Source organism: Bombina bombina, chromosome 10, assembly GCF_027579735.1.
Source record: "Bombina bombina isolate aBomBom1 chromosome 10, aBomBom1.pri, whole genome shotgun sequence".
Taxonomy (NCBI): domain Eukaryota; kingdom Metazoa; phylum Chordata; class Amphibia; order Anura; family Bombinatoridae; genus Bombina; species Bombina bombina.
Window position 1 is genome coordinate 97,634,550 of NC_069508.1, and position 15,461 is coordinate 97,650,010.

Here is a 15,461-nt window from a genome sequence, read left to right on the forward strand (position 1 = left end):
ACATAACAAATTTGTACAAGATGTTGGAATTTTTTTTTTCTTTTTGTCTTAAAATAAGAAAAAAATAAACGACATTCAGCCAGGAAAAAAAAGGGGAGGGAAGGAAGAGAAGGAAGAAGAGAAAAAAAAAAAAATCAATATTCTATCTTACGCCATAGTTGAAATTTTTTTGGACAAAGCCAAAACATATGTATAGTATCTGCTTTAGCTTTCTTGCATCGGGGACAAGTTCCATTGTGAGTGGGATACAATTTGGCTAATCTTATTGGAGATAAATAATAATTGTTAATGAGTTTTAAATGAGATTCTCTCCAGCTCCTGGGAATTTCACATTTCTTCAAATTTAGTATACTTTGTTTAATTTTTCCAGGCTCTATTAAAGGGAAAATAGGAAGCCAGAGTGATGTCAACTTATCTAAAAAAATTAAAGTTTGTTTAGAGAGCATAATGTCATACATAAGGGAGATAGAGGGATTACCTGACGCAAATTTTTGAATACATAGATTGAGATCCGACCACGCATTCATTCCCCTCATTTCCCATTTCCTGGTGTTAATAAAATGACGCACTTGTAAATATGCAAAAAAAAATGGATTTAGGTAACTGGTAACTTCGAGATAAAATTTCAAATGATATTATCTGCCCCTCTTGTGTAAGGATCTGCGAGATAAATTTGAGATCCTTGTGGATTTCCAATAATTGGCAGAAAGGCAGAGAATGTAAAATCTATTTCTAGCATTGTACATCATCTCTGCCAAGCCGCCACTATATTTCTTATTGAGATTAGAGCGGTTAAATTGCCTGGTAGTAAATGAAGCGGACAATGTAATATTGCCTTAAGAGTATAAGGAGATACCAAATAAGTCTCAATCTCTAATGATGAAACTAGCTCCACTTCTACAATCCAATCTATTGCCGTTTTAATTAAGCAAGCCCAGTTATATAGTTTAAAATTAGGGAAGGCAAGACCAGCTTCCTCAAATATTTGCATTAGTCTGTCCAAGGAAATGCGCGCTTTCCTATTATCCCAAATAAACTTAGAGCAATAGGAATATAGATCCTTACTAAGAATAAAAAGGGGAAGATTCTGAAGGGGGTAGAGCAATCGAGGAAAGATGATTGTTTTAACCAGGTTAGTACGAGCCGTAATAGATAAACAAAATGATGTCCACAATTCCAGGTCAGTTTTAATTTTCTGTAACAAGGGTGAGAAATTAAGCCGGTACCAATTTTTTGGATTTTTATGTAAAACAATACCTAAATAGGTAATTTGTTCAACCACTTTAAATGGGTGATCCTGAAAACTGGTTCTAAATTTATTTATCCACATGAGCTTGCTTTTATTGAAATTAATTTTATAGCCAGCAAATGAGCTAAATTCCTTTAAGCACTGTAATGCTACAGGAATTGAGTAAGAAGAGCCCTTTAAAAATTAATAATAAATCGTCTGCGTATAGCAGAGTTCTTAGTATATAAGAGCCCACACTAATTCCTTTTAAAACAGTCCTCAGATGAGTAGCTAAAGGTTCCAGAGCGAGATTAAATAACAGGGGCGATAATGGGCACCCCTGTCTTGTTCCTCGTCAAAGGATAATTTTTTGAGAGAGACAACCATTAACAATCAGGAAAGAAATTGGTTTTGAATACATTTTTTGAATAAACTGAAGAAATTGGTTCTTAAAACCAAAATTCTCCAACACTTTAAACAGATGCCCCCATGCAATAGCATCAAATGCCTTTTCGGCGTCTAACGAGATGATGGCATAATCATCTGTAAGATCTTTTTTTCCCCCCCCTTTTTGTTTTACATAACAAAAGTAGTCCAAAAAAGTCACTATTTTACGAATATTCTTTGTAGAAGACCTTGATTTCATAAAACCAGTCTGATCTGGATGAATAAGATTACCCAAAAATGAAGAAAGCCTATCTGCTAAGATGGCCATTAGAATTTTATAATCCGTGTTAAGAACAGATATGGGTCTAAAAGAGGCCGGATCATGTGGATTTTTACCTTAAGAATTAATGTTATTTCTTTCATGTAATTAGCAAGAGTCCATGAGCTAGTGACGTATGGGATATACATTCCTACCAGGAGGGGCAAAGTTTCCCAAACCTCAAAATGCCTATAAATACACCCCTCACCACACCCACAATTCAGTTTTACAAACTTTGCCTCCGATGGAGGTGGCGAAGTAAGTTTGTGCTAGATTCTACGTTGATATGCGCTCCGCAGCAAGTTGGAGCCCGGTTTTCCTCTCAGCGTGCAGTGAATGTCAGAGGGATGTGAGGAGAGTATTGCCTATTTGAATGCAGTGATCTCCTTCTACGGGGTCTATTTCATAGGTTCTCTGTTATCGGTCGTAGAGATTCATCTCTTACCTCCCTTTTTAGATCGACGATATACTCTTATATATACCATTACCTCTGCTGATTCTCGTTTCAGTACTGGTTTGGCTTTCTACAAACATGTAGATGAGTGTCCTGGGGTAAGTAAATCTTATTTTCTGTGACACTCTAAGCTATGGTTGGGCACTTTGTTTATAAAGTTCTAAATATATGTATTCAAACATTTATTTGCCTTGACTCAGAATGTTCAACATTCCTTATTTTTCAGACAGTCAGTTTCATATTTGGGATAATGCACTTGAATTAATCATTTTTTTCTTACCTTCAAAAATTTGACTCTTTTTTTTTTTCCCTGTGGGCTGTTAGGCTCGCGGGGGCTGAAAATGCTTCATTTTATTGCGTCATTCTTGGCGCGGACTTTTTTGGCGCAAAAAATTCTTTTCCGTTTCCGGCGTCATACGTGTCGCCGGAAGTTGCGTCATTTTTTGACGTTATTTTGCGCCAAAAATGTCGGCGTTCCGGATGTGGCGTCATTTTTGGCGCCAAAAGCATTTAGGCGCCAAATAATGTGGGCGTCTGATTTGGCGCTAAAAAATTTGGGCGTCGCTTTTGTCTCCACATTATTTCAGTCTCATTTTTTTCATTGCTTCTGGTTGCTAAAAGCTTGTTCTTTGGCATTTTTTCCCATTCCTGAAACTGTCATTTAAGGAATTTGATCAATTTTGCTTTATATGTTGTTTTTTCTCTTACATATTGCAAGATGTCTCACGTTGCATCTGAGTCAGAAGATACTACAGGAAAATCGCTGTCTAGTGCTGGATCTACCAAAGCTAAGTGTATCTGCTGTAAACTTTTGGTAGCTATTCCTCCGGCTGTTTGTATTAATTGTCATGACAAACTTGTTAATGCAGATAATATTTCCTTTAGTAAAGTACCATTGCCTGTTGCAGTTCCTTCAACATCTAAGGTGCAGAATGTTCCTGATAACATAAGAGATTTTGTTTCTGAATCCATAAAGAAGGCTATGTCTGTTATTTCTCCTTCTAGTAAACGTAAAAAATCTTTTAAAACTTCTCTCCCTACAGATGAATTTTTAAATGAACATCATCATTCTGATTCTGATGACTCTTCTGGTTCAGAGGATTCTGTCTCAGAGATTGATGCTGATAAATCTTCATATTTATTTAAAATGGAATTTATTCGTTCTTTACTTAAAGAAGTACTAATTGCCTTAGAAATAGAGGATTCTGGTCCTCTTGATACTAATTCTAAACGTTTAGATAAGGTATTTAAATCTCCTGTGGTTATTCCAGAAGTTTTTCCTGTTCCTAATGCTATTTCTGCAGTAATTTCCAAAGAATGGGATAAATTGGGTAATTAATTTACTCCTTCTAAACGTTTTAAGCAATTATATCCTGTGCCGTCTGACAGATTAGAATTTTGGGACAAAATCCCTAAAGTTGATGGGGCTATTTCTACCCTTGCTAAACGTACTACTATTCCTACGTCAGATGGTACTTCGTTTAAGGATCCTTTAGATAGGAAAATTGAATCCTTTCTAAGAAAAGCTTATCTGTGTTCAGGTAATCTTCTTAGACCTGCTATATCATTGGCTGATGTTGCTGCAGCTTCAACTTTTTGGTTGGAAACTTTAGCGCAACAAGTAACAGATCATGATTCTCATGATATTATTATTCTTCTTCAGCATGCTAATAATTTTATCTGTGATGCCATTTTTGATATTATCAGAGTTGATGTCAGGTTTATGTCTCTAGCTATTTTAGCTAGAAGAGCTTTATGGCTTAAGACTTGGAATGCTGATATGGCTTCTAAATCAACTCTACTTTCCATTTCTTTCCAGGGTAACAAATTATTTGGTTCTCAGTTGGATTCTATTATCTCAACTGTTACTGGTGGGAAAGGAACTTTTTTACCACAGGATAAAAAATCTAAGGGTAAAAACAGGGCTAATAATCGTTTTCGTTCCTTTCGTTTCAACAAAGAACAAAAGCCTAATCCTTCATCCTCAGGAGCAGTTTCAGTTTGGAAACCATCTCCGGTCTGGAATAAATCCAAGCCTGCTAGAAAGGCAAAGCCTGCTTCTAAGTCCACATGAAGGTGCGGCCCTCATTCCAGCTCAGCTGGTAGGGGGCAGGTTACGTTTTTTCAAAGAAATTTGGATCAATTCTGTTCACAATCTTTGGATTCAGAACATTGTTTCAGAAGGGTACAGAATTGGTTTCAAGATGAGACCTCCTGCAAAGAGATTTTTTCTTTCCCGTGTCCCAGTAAATCCAGTGAAAGCTCAAGCATTTCTGAATTGTGTTTCAGATCTAGAGTTGGCTGGAGTAATTATGCCAGTTCCAGTTCCGGAACAGGGGATGGGGTTTTATTCAAATCTCTTCATTGTACCAAAGAAGGAGAATTCCTTCAGACCAGTTCTGGATCTAAAAATATTGAATCGTTATGTAAGGATACCAACGTTCAAGATGGTAACTGTAAGGACTATCTTGCCTTTTGTTCAGCAAGGGCATTATATGTCCACAATAGATTTACAGGATGCATATCTGCATATTCCGATTCATCCAGATCATTATCAGTTCCTGAGATTCTCTTTTCTGGACAAGCATTACCAGTTTGTGGCTCTGCCGTTTGGCCTAGCTACAGCTCCAAGAATTTTTACAAAGGTTCTCGGTGCCCTTCTGTCTGTAATCAGAGAACAGGGTATTGTGGTATTTCCTTATTTGGACGATATCTTGGTACTTGCTCAGTCTTTACATTTAGCAGAATCTCATACGAATCGACTTGTGTTGTTTCTTCAAGATCATGGTTGGAGGATCAATTTACCAAAAAGTTCATTGATTCCTCAGACAAGGGTAACTTTTCTGGGTTTCCAGATAGATTCAGTGTCCATGACTCTGTCTTTAACAGACAAGAGACGTCTAAAATTGATTTCAGCTTGTCGAAACCTTCAGTCACAATCATTCCCTTCGGTAGCCTTATGCATGGAAATTCTAGGTCTTATGACTGCTGCATCGGACGCGATCCCCTTTGCTCGTTTTCACATGCGACCTCTTCAGCTCTGTATGCTGAATCAATGGTGCAAGGATTACACAAAGATATCTCAATTAATATCTTTAAAACCGATTGTTCGACACTCTCTAACGTGGTGGACAGATCACCATCGTTTAATTCAGGGGGCTTCTTTTGTGCTTCCGACCTGGACTGTAATTTCAACAGATGCAAGTGTCACAGGTTGGGGAGCTGTGTGGGGATCTCTGACGGCACAAGGAGTTTGGGAATCTCAGGAGGTGAGATTACCGATCAATATTTTGGAACTCCGTGCAATTTTCAGAGCTCTTCAGTTTTGGCCTCTTCTGAAGAGAGAATCGTTCATTTGTTTTCAGACAGACAATGTCACAACTGTGGCATACATCAATCATCAAGGAGGGACTCACAGTCCTCTGGCTATGAAAGAAGTATCTCGAATTTTGGTTTGGGCGGAATCCAGCTCCTGTCTAATCTCTGCGGTTCATATCCCAGGTATAGACAATTGGGAAGCGGATTATCTCAGTCGCCAAACGTTGCATCCGGGCGAATGGTCTCTTCACCCAGAGGTATTTCTTCAGATTGTTCAAATGTGGGAACTTCCAGAAATAGATCTGATGGCGTCTCATCTAAACAAGAAACTTCCCAGGTATCTGTCCAGATCCCGGGATCCTCAGGCGGAGGCAGTGGATGCATTATCACTTCCTTGGAAGTATCATCCTGCTTATATCTTTCCGCCTCTAGTTCTTCTTCCAAGAGTAATCTCCAAGATTCTGAAGGAATGCTCGTTTGTTCTGCTGGTAGCTCCGGCATGGCCTCACAGGTTTTGGTATGCGGATCTTGTCCGGATGGCCTCTTGCCAACCGTGGACTCTTCCGTTAAGACCAGACCTTCTGTCACAAGGTCCTTTTTTTCCATCAGGATCTGAAATCCTTAAATTTAAAGGTATGGAGATTGAACGCTTGATTCTTGGTCAAAGAGGATTCTCTGACTCTGTGATTAATACTATGTTACAGGCTCGTAAATCTGTATCTAGAGAGATATATTATAGAGTCTGGAAGACTTATATTTCTTGGTGTCTTTCTCATCATTTTTCTTGGCATTCTTTTAGAATACCGAGAATTTTACAGTTTCTTCAGGATGGTTTAGATAAGGGTTTGTCCGCAAGTTCCTTGAAAGGTCAAATCTCTGCTCTTTCTGTTCTTTTTCACAGAAAGATTGCTATTCTTCCTGATATTCATTGTTTTGTACAAGCTTTGGTTCGTATAAAACCTGTCATTAAGTCAATTTCTCCTCCTTGGAGTTTGAATTTGGTTCTGGGAGCTCTTCAAGCTCCTCCGTTTGAACCTATGCATTCATTGGACATTAAATTATTTTCTTGGAAAGTTTTGTTCCTTTTGGCCATCTCTTCTGCCAGAAGAGTTTCTGAATTATCTGCTCTTTCTTGTGAGTCTCCTTTTCTGATTTTTCATCAGGATAAGGCGGTGTTGCGAACTTCTTTCTCCAACATTGGTGTGTCCGGTCCACGGCGTCATCCTTACTTGTGGGATATTCTCTTCCCCAACAGGAAATGGCAAAGAGTCCCAGCAAAGCTGGTCACATGATCCCTCCTAGGCTCCGCCCACCCCAGTCATTCTTTTTGCCGTTGCACAGGCAACATCTCCACGAAGATGGTTAAGAGTTTTTTGGTGTTTAAATGTAGTTTTATTCTTCTATCAAGTGTTTGTTATTTTAAAATAGTGCTGGTATGTACTATTTACTCTGAAACAGAAAAGGATGAAGATTTCTGTTTGTAAGAGGAAGATGATTTTAGCAGACAGTAACTGAAATCAATTGCTGTTTCCACACAGGACTGTTGAGATGAAGTAACTTCAGTTGGGGGAAACAGTTAGCAGTCTTTTCTGCTTAAGGTATGACTAGCCATATTTCTAACAAGACCATGTAATGCTGTCATTTCCCCTCATGGGGACCAGTAAGCCATTTTCTTAGTTAAACATAAAAGAATAAAGGGCTTCAAAAAGGGCTTAAAAACTGGTAGACATTTTTCTGGGCTAAAACAATTGCTTTACTAGGCATATTATGCAGATTCTAACTAATTATTGGTATTATAATCTTGGGGAATGTTTAGAAAAACGGCAGGCACTGTGTTGGACACCTTTTTCAGATGGGGGCCTTTCTAGTTATAGACAGAGCCTCATTCTGGGACTGTATAGGGGTTAAATGTAAAAACGGCTCCGGTTCCGTTAATTTAAGGGTTAAAGCTCTGAAATTTGGTGTGCAATACTTTTAATGCTTTAAGACACTGTGGTGAAATTTTGGTGAATTTTGAACAATTCCTTCATACTTTTTCACATATTCAGTAATAAAGTGTTTTCAGTTTGAAATTTAAAGTGACAGTAACGGTTTTATTTTAAAACGTTTTTTGTGCTTTGTTGACAAGTTTAAGCCTGTTTAACATGTCTGTACCATCAGATAAGCTATGTTCTATATGTATGAAAGCCAATGTGTCTCCCCATTTAAATTTATGTGATAATTGTGCCATAGTGTCCAAACAAAGTAAGGACAGTATTGCAACAGATAATGATATTGCCCAAGATGATTCCTCAAATGAGGGGAGTAAACATGATACTACATCATCCCCTACTGTGTCTACACCAGTTATGCCCACACAGGAGGCCCCTAGTACATCTAGTGCGCCAATACTTATTACCATGCAACAATTAACGGCTGTAATGGATAACTCCATAGCAAATCTTTTATCCAAAATGCCTACTTATCAGAGAAAGCGCGATTGCTCTGTTTTAAAAACTGAAGAGCAAGAGGACGCTGATGATAACTGTTCTGACATACCCTCACACCAATCTCAAGGGGCCATGAGGGAGGTTTTGTCTGATGGAGAAATTTCAGATTCAGGAAAAATTTCTCATCAAGCTGAACCTGATGTTGTGATATTTAAATTTAAATTAGAACATCTCCGCGCACTGCTTAAGGAGGTGTTATCTACTCTGGATGATTGTGACAATTTGGTCATTCCAGAGAAATTATGTAAGATGGACAAGTTCCTAGAGGTTCCGGTGCCCCCCAACGCTTTTCCTATACCCAAGCGGGTGGCGGACATAGTAAATAAAGAGTGGGAAAGGCCCGGCATACCTTTTGTTCCCCCCCCCCTATATTTAAGAAATTATTTCCTATAGTCGACCCCAGAAAGGACTTATGGCAGACAGTCCCCAAGGTCTAGGGGGCGGTTTCTACTCTAAACAAACGCACTACTATTCCTATCGAAGATAGTTGTGCTTTCAAAGATCCTATGGATAAGAAATTAGAGGGTTTGCTTAAAAAGATTTTTATACAGCAAGGTTACCTCCTACAACCAATTTCATGCATTGTTCCTGTCACTACGGCAGCGTGTTTCTGGTTCGAGGAACTAGAAAAATCGCTCAGTAAAGAATCTTCGTATGAGGAGGTTATGGACAGAGTTCAAGCACTTAAATTGGCTAACTCTTTTGTTTTAGATGCCGCTTTGCAATTAGCTAGATTAGCGGCGAAAAATTCAGGGTTTGCTGTCGTGGCGCGCAGAGTGCTTTGGCTAAAGTCTTGGTCAGCGGATGTGTCTTCCAAGACAAAATTGCTTAACATTCCTTTCAAAGGTAAAACATTATTTGGACCTGATTTGAAAGAGATTATTTCAGACATCACTGGGGGAAAGGGCCACGCCCTCCCACAGGATAGGTCTTTTAAGGCTAATAATAAGCCTAATTTTCGTCCCTTTCGCAGAAACGGACCAGTCTCTAATTCTGTATCCTCTAAGCAAGAGGGTAATACTTCACAACCCAAACCAGCCTGGAAACCAATGCAATGCTGGAACAAGGGTAAGCAGGCCAAGAAGCCTACCACTGCTACCAAAACAGCATGAAGGGATAGCCCCCGATCCGGGACCGGATCTAGTGGGGGGCAGACTTTCTCTCTTTGCTCAGGCTTGGGCAAGAGATGTTCAGGATCCTTGGGCGCTAGAAATAGTTTCTCAAGGTTATCTCCTGGAATTCAAGGAACTACCCCCAAGGGGAAGGTTCCACAGGTCTCAATTATCTTCAAACCAAATAAAGAGACAGGCATTCTTACATTGTGTAGAAGACCTGTTAAAGATGGGAGTGATACATCCAGTTCCAATAAGACAACAAGGAATGGGATTTTATTCCAATCTGTTCATAGTTCCCAAAAAAGAGGGAAAATTCAGACCAATTTTGGATCTAAAGATCCTAAACAAATTTCTCAGGGTACCATCGTTCAAAATGGAAACTATTTGAACGATCCTACCTACTATCCAGGAAAATCAATTTATGACTACCGTGGATTTAAAGGATGCGTACCTACATATTCCTATCCACAAGGAACATCATCAGTTCCTAAGGTTCGCTTTTCTGGACAAGCATTACCAGTTTGTGGCACTTCCATTTGGATTAGCCACTGCTCCAAGGATTTTCACAAAGGTACTAGGGTCCCTTCTAGCGGTTCTAAGACCAAGGGGCATTGCAGTAGTACCTTACTTGGACGACATCCTGATTCAAGCGTTGTCCCTGTCAAAAGCAAAGGCTCATACGGACATCGTCCTAGCCTTTCTCAGATCTCACGGATGGAAGGTGAACAAAGAATAAAGTTCTCTGTCCCCGTCAACAAGAGTTCCCTTCTTGGGAACAATAATAGATTCCTTAGAAATGAGGATTTTTCTGACAGAGGTCAGAAAATCAAAACTTCTAAGCTCTTGTCAAGTACTTCATTCTGTTCCTCGTCCTTCCATAGCGCAGTGCATGGAAGTAATAGGATTGATGGTTGCAACAATGGACATAGTTCCTTTTGCACAAATTCATCTAAGACCATTACAACTGTGCATGCTCAGACAGTGGAATGGGGATTATACAGACTTGTCTCCGACGATTCAAGTAGATCAAAAGACCAGAGATTCACTCCGTTGGTGGCTGACCCTGGACAATCTGTCACAGGTAATGAGCTTCCGCAGACCAGAGTGGGTCATTGTCACGACCGACGCCAGCCTAGTGGGCTGGGGCGCGGTCTGGGAATCCCTGAAAGCTCAGGGTCTATGGTCTCGGGAAGAGTCTCTTCTCCCGATAAACATTCTGGAACTGAGAGCGATATTCAATGCTCTCAGAGCTTGGCCTCAACTAGCAAAGGCCAAATTCATAAGGTTTCAGTCAGACAACATGACGACCGTTGCATATATCAATCATCAGGGGGGAACAAGGACTTCCCTGGCGATGAAAGAAGTGACCAAGATAATTCAATGGGCGGAGGATCACTCCTGCCACTTGTCTGCGATCCACATCCCAGGAGTGGAAAATTGGGAAGCAGATTTTCTGAGTCGTCAGACATTCCATCCGGGGGAGTGGGAACTCCATCCGGAAATCTTTGCCCAAATAACTCAATTATGGGGCATTCCAGACATCGATCTGATGGCGTCTCGTCAGAACTTCAAGGTTCCTTGCTACGGGTCCAGATCCAGGGATCACAAGGCGACCCTAGTAGATGCACTAGTAGCACCTTGGACCTTCAACCTAGCTTATGTATTCCCACCGTTTCCTCTCATCCCCAGGCTGGTAGCCAGGATCAATCAGGAGAGGGCCTCGGTGATCTTGATAGCTCCTGCGTGGCCACGCAGGACTTGGTATGCAGACCTGGTCAATATGTCATCGGCTCCACCATGGAAGCTACCTTTGAGACAGGACCTTCTTGTTCAGGGTCCATTCGAACATCCAAATCTGGTTTCCCTCCAACTGACGGCTTGGAGATTGAACGCTTGATTTTATCAAAGCGTGGGTTTTCAGATTCTGTAATAGATACTCTGATTCAGGCTAGAAAGCCTGTAACTAGAAAAATTTACCATAAAATATGGAAAAAATATATCTGTTGGTGTGAATCTAAAGGATTCCCATGGAACAAGATAAAAATTCCTAAGATTCTATCCTTTCTACAAGAAGGTTTGGAGAAAGGATTATCTGCAAGTTCTCTGAAGGGACAGATCTCTGCTTTATCTGTTTTACTTCACAAAAGACTGGCAGCTGTGCCAGATGTTCAAGCATTTGTTCAGGCTCTGGTTAGGATCAAGCCTGTTTACAGACCTTTGACTCCTCCCTGGAGTCTAAATCTAGTTCTTCCAGTTCTTCAAGGGGTTCCGTTTGAACCCTTACATTCCGTAGATATTAAGTTATTATCTTGGAAAGTTTTGTTTTTGGTTGCAATTTCTTCTGCTAGAAGAGTTTCAGAGTTATCTGCTCTGCAGTGTTCTCCGCCCTATCTGGTGTTCCATGCAGATAAGGTGGTTTTGCGTACTAAGCCTGGTTTTCTTCTGAAAGTTGTTTCCAACAAAAATATTAACCAGGAGATAGTTGTACCTTCTTTGTGTCCGAATCCAGTTTCAAAGAAGGAACGTTTGTTACACAATTTGGACGTAGTCCATGCTCTAAAATTCTATTTAGAGGCTACTAAAGATTTCAGACAAACATCTTCCTTGTTTGTTGTTTATTCTGGTAAAAGGAGAGGTCAAAAAGCGACTTCTACCTCTCTTTCCTTTTGGCTTAAAAGCATTATCCGATTGGCTTATGAGACTGCCGGACGGCAGCCTCCTGAAAGAATCACAGCTCACTCCACTAGGGCTGTGGCTTCCACATGGGCCTTCAAGAATGAGGCTTCTGTTGACCAGATATGTAAAGCAGCGACTTGGTCTTCACTGCACACTTTTGCCAAATTTTACAAATTTGATACTTTTGCTTCTTCGGAGGCTATTTTTGGGAGACAGGTTTTGCAAGCCGTGGTGCCTTCCATTTAGGTGACCTGATTTGCTCCCTCCCTTCATCCGTGTCCTAAAGCTTTGGTATTGGTTCCCACAAGTAAGGATGACGCCGTGGACCGGACACACCAATGTTGGAGAAAACAGAATTTATGCTTACCTGATAAATTACTTTCTCCAACGGTGTGTCCGGTCCACGGCCCGCCCTGGTTTTTTAATCAGGTCTGATGAATTATTTTCTCTAACTACAGTCACCACGGTATCATATGGTTTTTCCTATATATATTTCCTCCTGTCCGTCGGTCGAATGACTGGGGTGGGCGGAGCCTAGGAGGGATCATGTGACCAGCTTTGCTGGGACTCTTTGCCATTTCCTGTTGGGGAAGAGAATATCCCACAAGTAAGGATGACGCCGTGGACCGGACACACCGTTGGAGAAAGTAATTTATCAGGTAAGCATAAATTCTGTTTTTGAATTTTTACCTAAAGTTGTGAATTCCAACAACATTAGTAGAGAAATTGTGGTTCCTTCATTATGTCCTAATCCTAAGAATTCTAAGGAGAAATCGTTGCATTCTTTGGATGTTGTTAGAGCTTTGAAATATTATGTTGAAGCTACTAAGTCTTTCCGAAAGACTTCTAGACTATTTGTTATTTTTTCCGGTGCTAGAAAAGGCCAGAAAGCTTCTGCCATTTCTTTGGCATCTTGGTTGAAATCTTTAATTCATCTTGCCTATGTTGAGTCGGGTAAAACTCCGCCTCAGAGGATTACAGCTCATTCTACTAGGTCAGTTTCTACTTCCTGGGCGTTTAGGAATGAAGCTTCGGTTGATCAGATTTGCAAAGCAGCAACTTGGTCCTCTTTGCATACTTTTACTAAATTCTACCATTTTGATGTATTTTCTTCTTCTGAAGCAGTTTTTGGTAGAAAAGTACTTCAGGCAGCGGTTTCAGTTTGAATCTTCTGCTTATGTTTTTCATTAAACTTTATTTTGGGTGTGGATTATTTTCAGCAGGAATTGGCTGTCTTTATTTTATCCCTCCCTCTCTAGTGACTCTTGTGTGGAAAGATCCACATCTTGGGTAATCATTATCCCATACGTCACTAGCTCATGGACTCTTGCTAATTACATGAAAGAAAACATAATTTATGTAAGAACTTACCTGATAAATTCATTTCTTTCATATTAGCAAGAGTCCATGAGGCCCACCCTTTTTTGTGGTGGTTATGATTTTGTATAAAGCACAATTATTCCAATTCCTTATTTTATATGCTTTCGCACTTTTTTCTTATCACCCCACTTCTTGGCTATTCGTTAAACTGAATTGTGGGTGTGGTGAGGGGTGTATTTATAGGCATTTTGAGGTTTGGGAAACTTTGCCCCTCCTGGTAGGAATGTATATCCCATACGTCACTAGCTCATGGACTCTTGCTAATATGAAAGAAATGAATTTATCAGGTAAGTTCTTACATAAATTATGTTATTGGCAGCAGAGAAATAAGAAGAGAGAATTATCTGAATAAAAATAATTATTAAACAAATTTTCTAAAGTAGGGATAATTTCTGGGGCCGATATTCTATAAAATTCTGCCGGAAGACAGTCCGGACCGGGGGCCTTATTTAACTGCATCTTAGTAATCATTTTGTCAATCTTCTCCACTGAGATTGGAGCATTCAATAATGTTAACTCATCTTCTTGAAAGCTTATGATTAGCTCACAGCATAAGAAAGAAAGAAAATGTCCTATGCGTTTCGGCAGCCCTCTGCCTTATTCATGTCCTGCCGAAACGCGTATGACGTTTTCTTTCTTTCTTATGCTGTGAGCTAATCGTATGCTTTTATGCTGGATTTTACTATTTCTCCTAATAAAGCATTTTGGATATTTGCGCTTTGATACTCTCCGTTTTTTCCTTGTCATCTGTTACTTCTCTCTCCTGGCTGAGTCTCAGTGTAATCGGACCAATCAGAGACCTCATACGTCTGAGATCACTGTGACTTATCCTTGGGATGCGCTGCTTGAGTTTGGCGGCGGGCTGGAATCGGCTCTATGCAGCAGGTACTGGATTGCCTTGTCAGGAGTTGCAGACACAGAAATTAAGGGACTGCTGGAATCCAGTGATACGGGGACCCGGACCGGTGTTTGGAAAACATACGTTTATTCCGGTGAGCGATCCGTAGTTATCACTAAAGTTTCAGTCCCATCTGTCTTCTTGGTTGAAGCCGCATCCTGGGTGACTCCTGCTTAACGTATCTACTGCCAGTGTTTGATGTTTGGAGTTGCCTAAAGGGGGACGGACTGTATATAGGTTGTAATTAATGTTCATATGTTTCTTCCGGAATGACCATTTAAATTTACCGGACTACCTGTTAGGGACCGCCCTCCAACACACCTTAACTGTTAATATTGGTTCTTTCCAACATTCAGTTTGTAGTGCAACATTAAATTTTTTTAGAACTCCCGTATTAATCTTACATTGTAAGCTTAAAACATTTCAAGATTTCATATCCCTGACCCTGTAGTACATTGCTGCTCTGGAGCTGACTCTGCAGGGGGGTTAAACACATACTTTTATGTAAGAAATAGTAAAATAATAAAATGTGGTAACAGCATTTCGTTTGTACTCTTTCATGTACCTTTAACATATGTTTTTTTTTGTTAATAAATGGCTGTTTCATAAAGTTATCACTGCTTTGTAATAACTAGTGTTGTTCACATGAATCTCTGCCAGTATGGTGGTAGGACACGTGCATGCTTTGATGTCTCATCAGCCCCAAGGCAGAACATGCTGTGATCTGAGATGTCATTGCAGAAAATGCAGCATGTCTGCAGAGAGAATGGAACACGGGGAGGAACTGTTAGCGTTTTTGCTTTGCATCATGCTGTTCTGTTCAAACAGTGCTCTGTCCTGGCTGCACCATGTAAAATTTCACATAGTGACGCCAGAGCAAAGCGATGTTTGAAGAGAACAGTCAAATACATAGCAGCGCAGCAAAGTGGCAGAGCGTTGATTGATTAATGGCTCTTCTGGCTTTTCAACCCGCCCGAGCCTTTCCCAGTCTGCAATGCTGTGACAATATTTGTGATGTTAAGACTAAGAGCAAAGGAAACAAATTTTATTAAAGAGACATTTTAAAAACTTTACAAAATTTCTTTTTTTTCTCTGCAGCTAATTTGCAATGCAAATTTCAACTTTTGTAATATATTATAAAACTTTAAACTATCTTTATCCTTCACTTAATCAACACATTACAATGAAATTAATTTG

General features: G+C 40.0%; 1 protein-coding gene across 1 annotated transcript in view; it reads left to right on the top strand.

Annotated features, from left to right (window-relative positions):
* KLHL20 (kelch like family member 20) overlaps positions 1–15,461 on the top strand; it is a 163,879-nt gene that overhangs the window by 27,104 nt on the left and 121,314 nt on the right. The window lies entirely within an intron of this gene.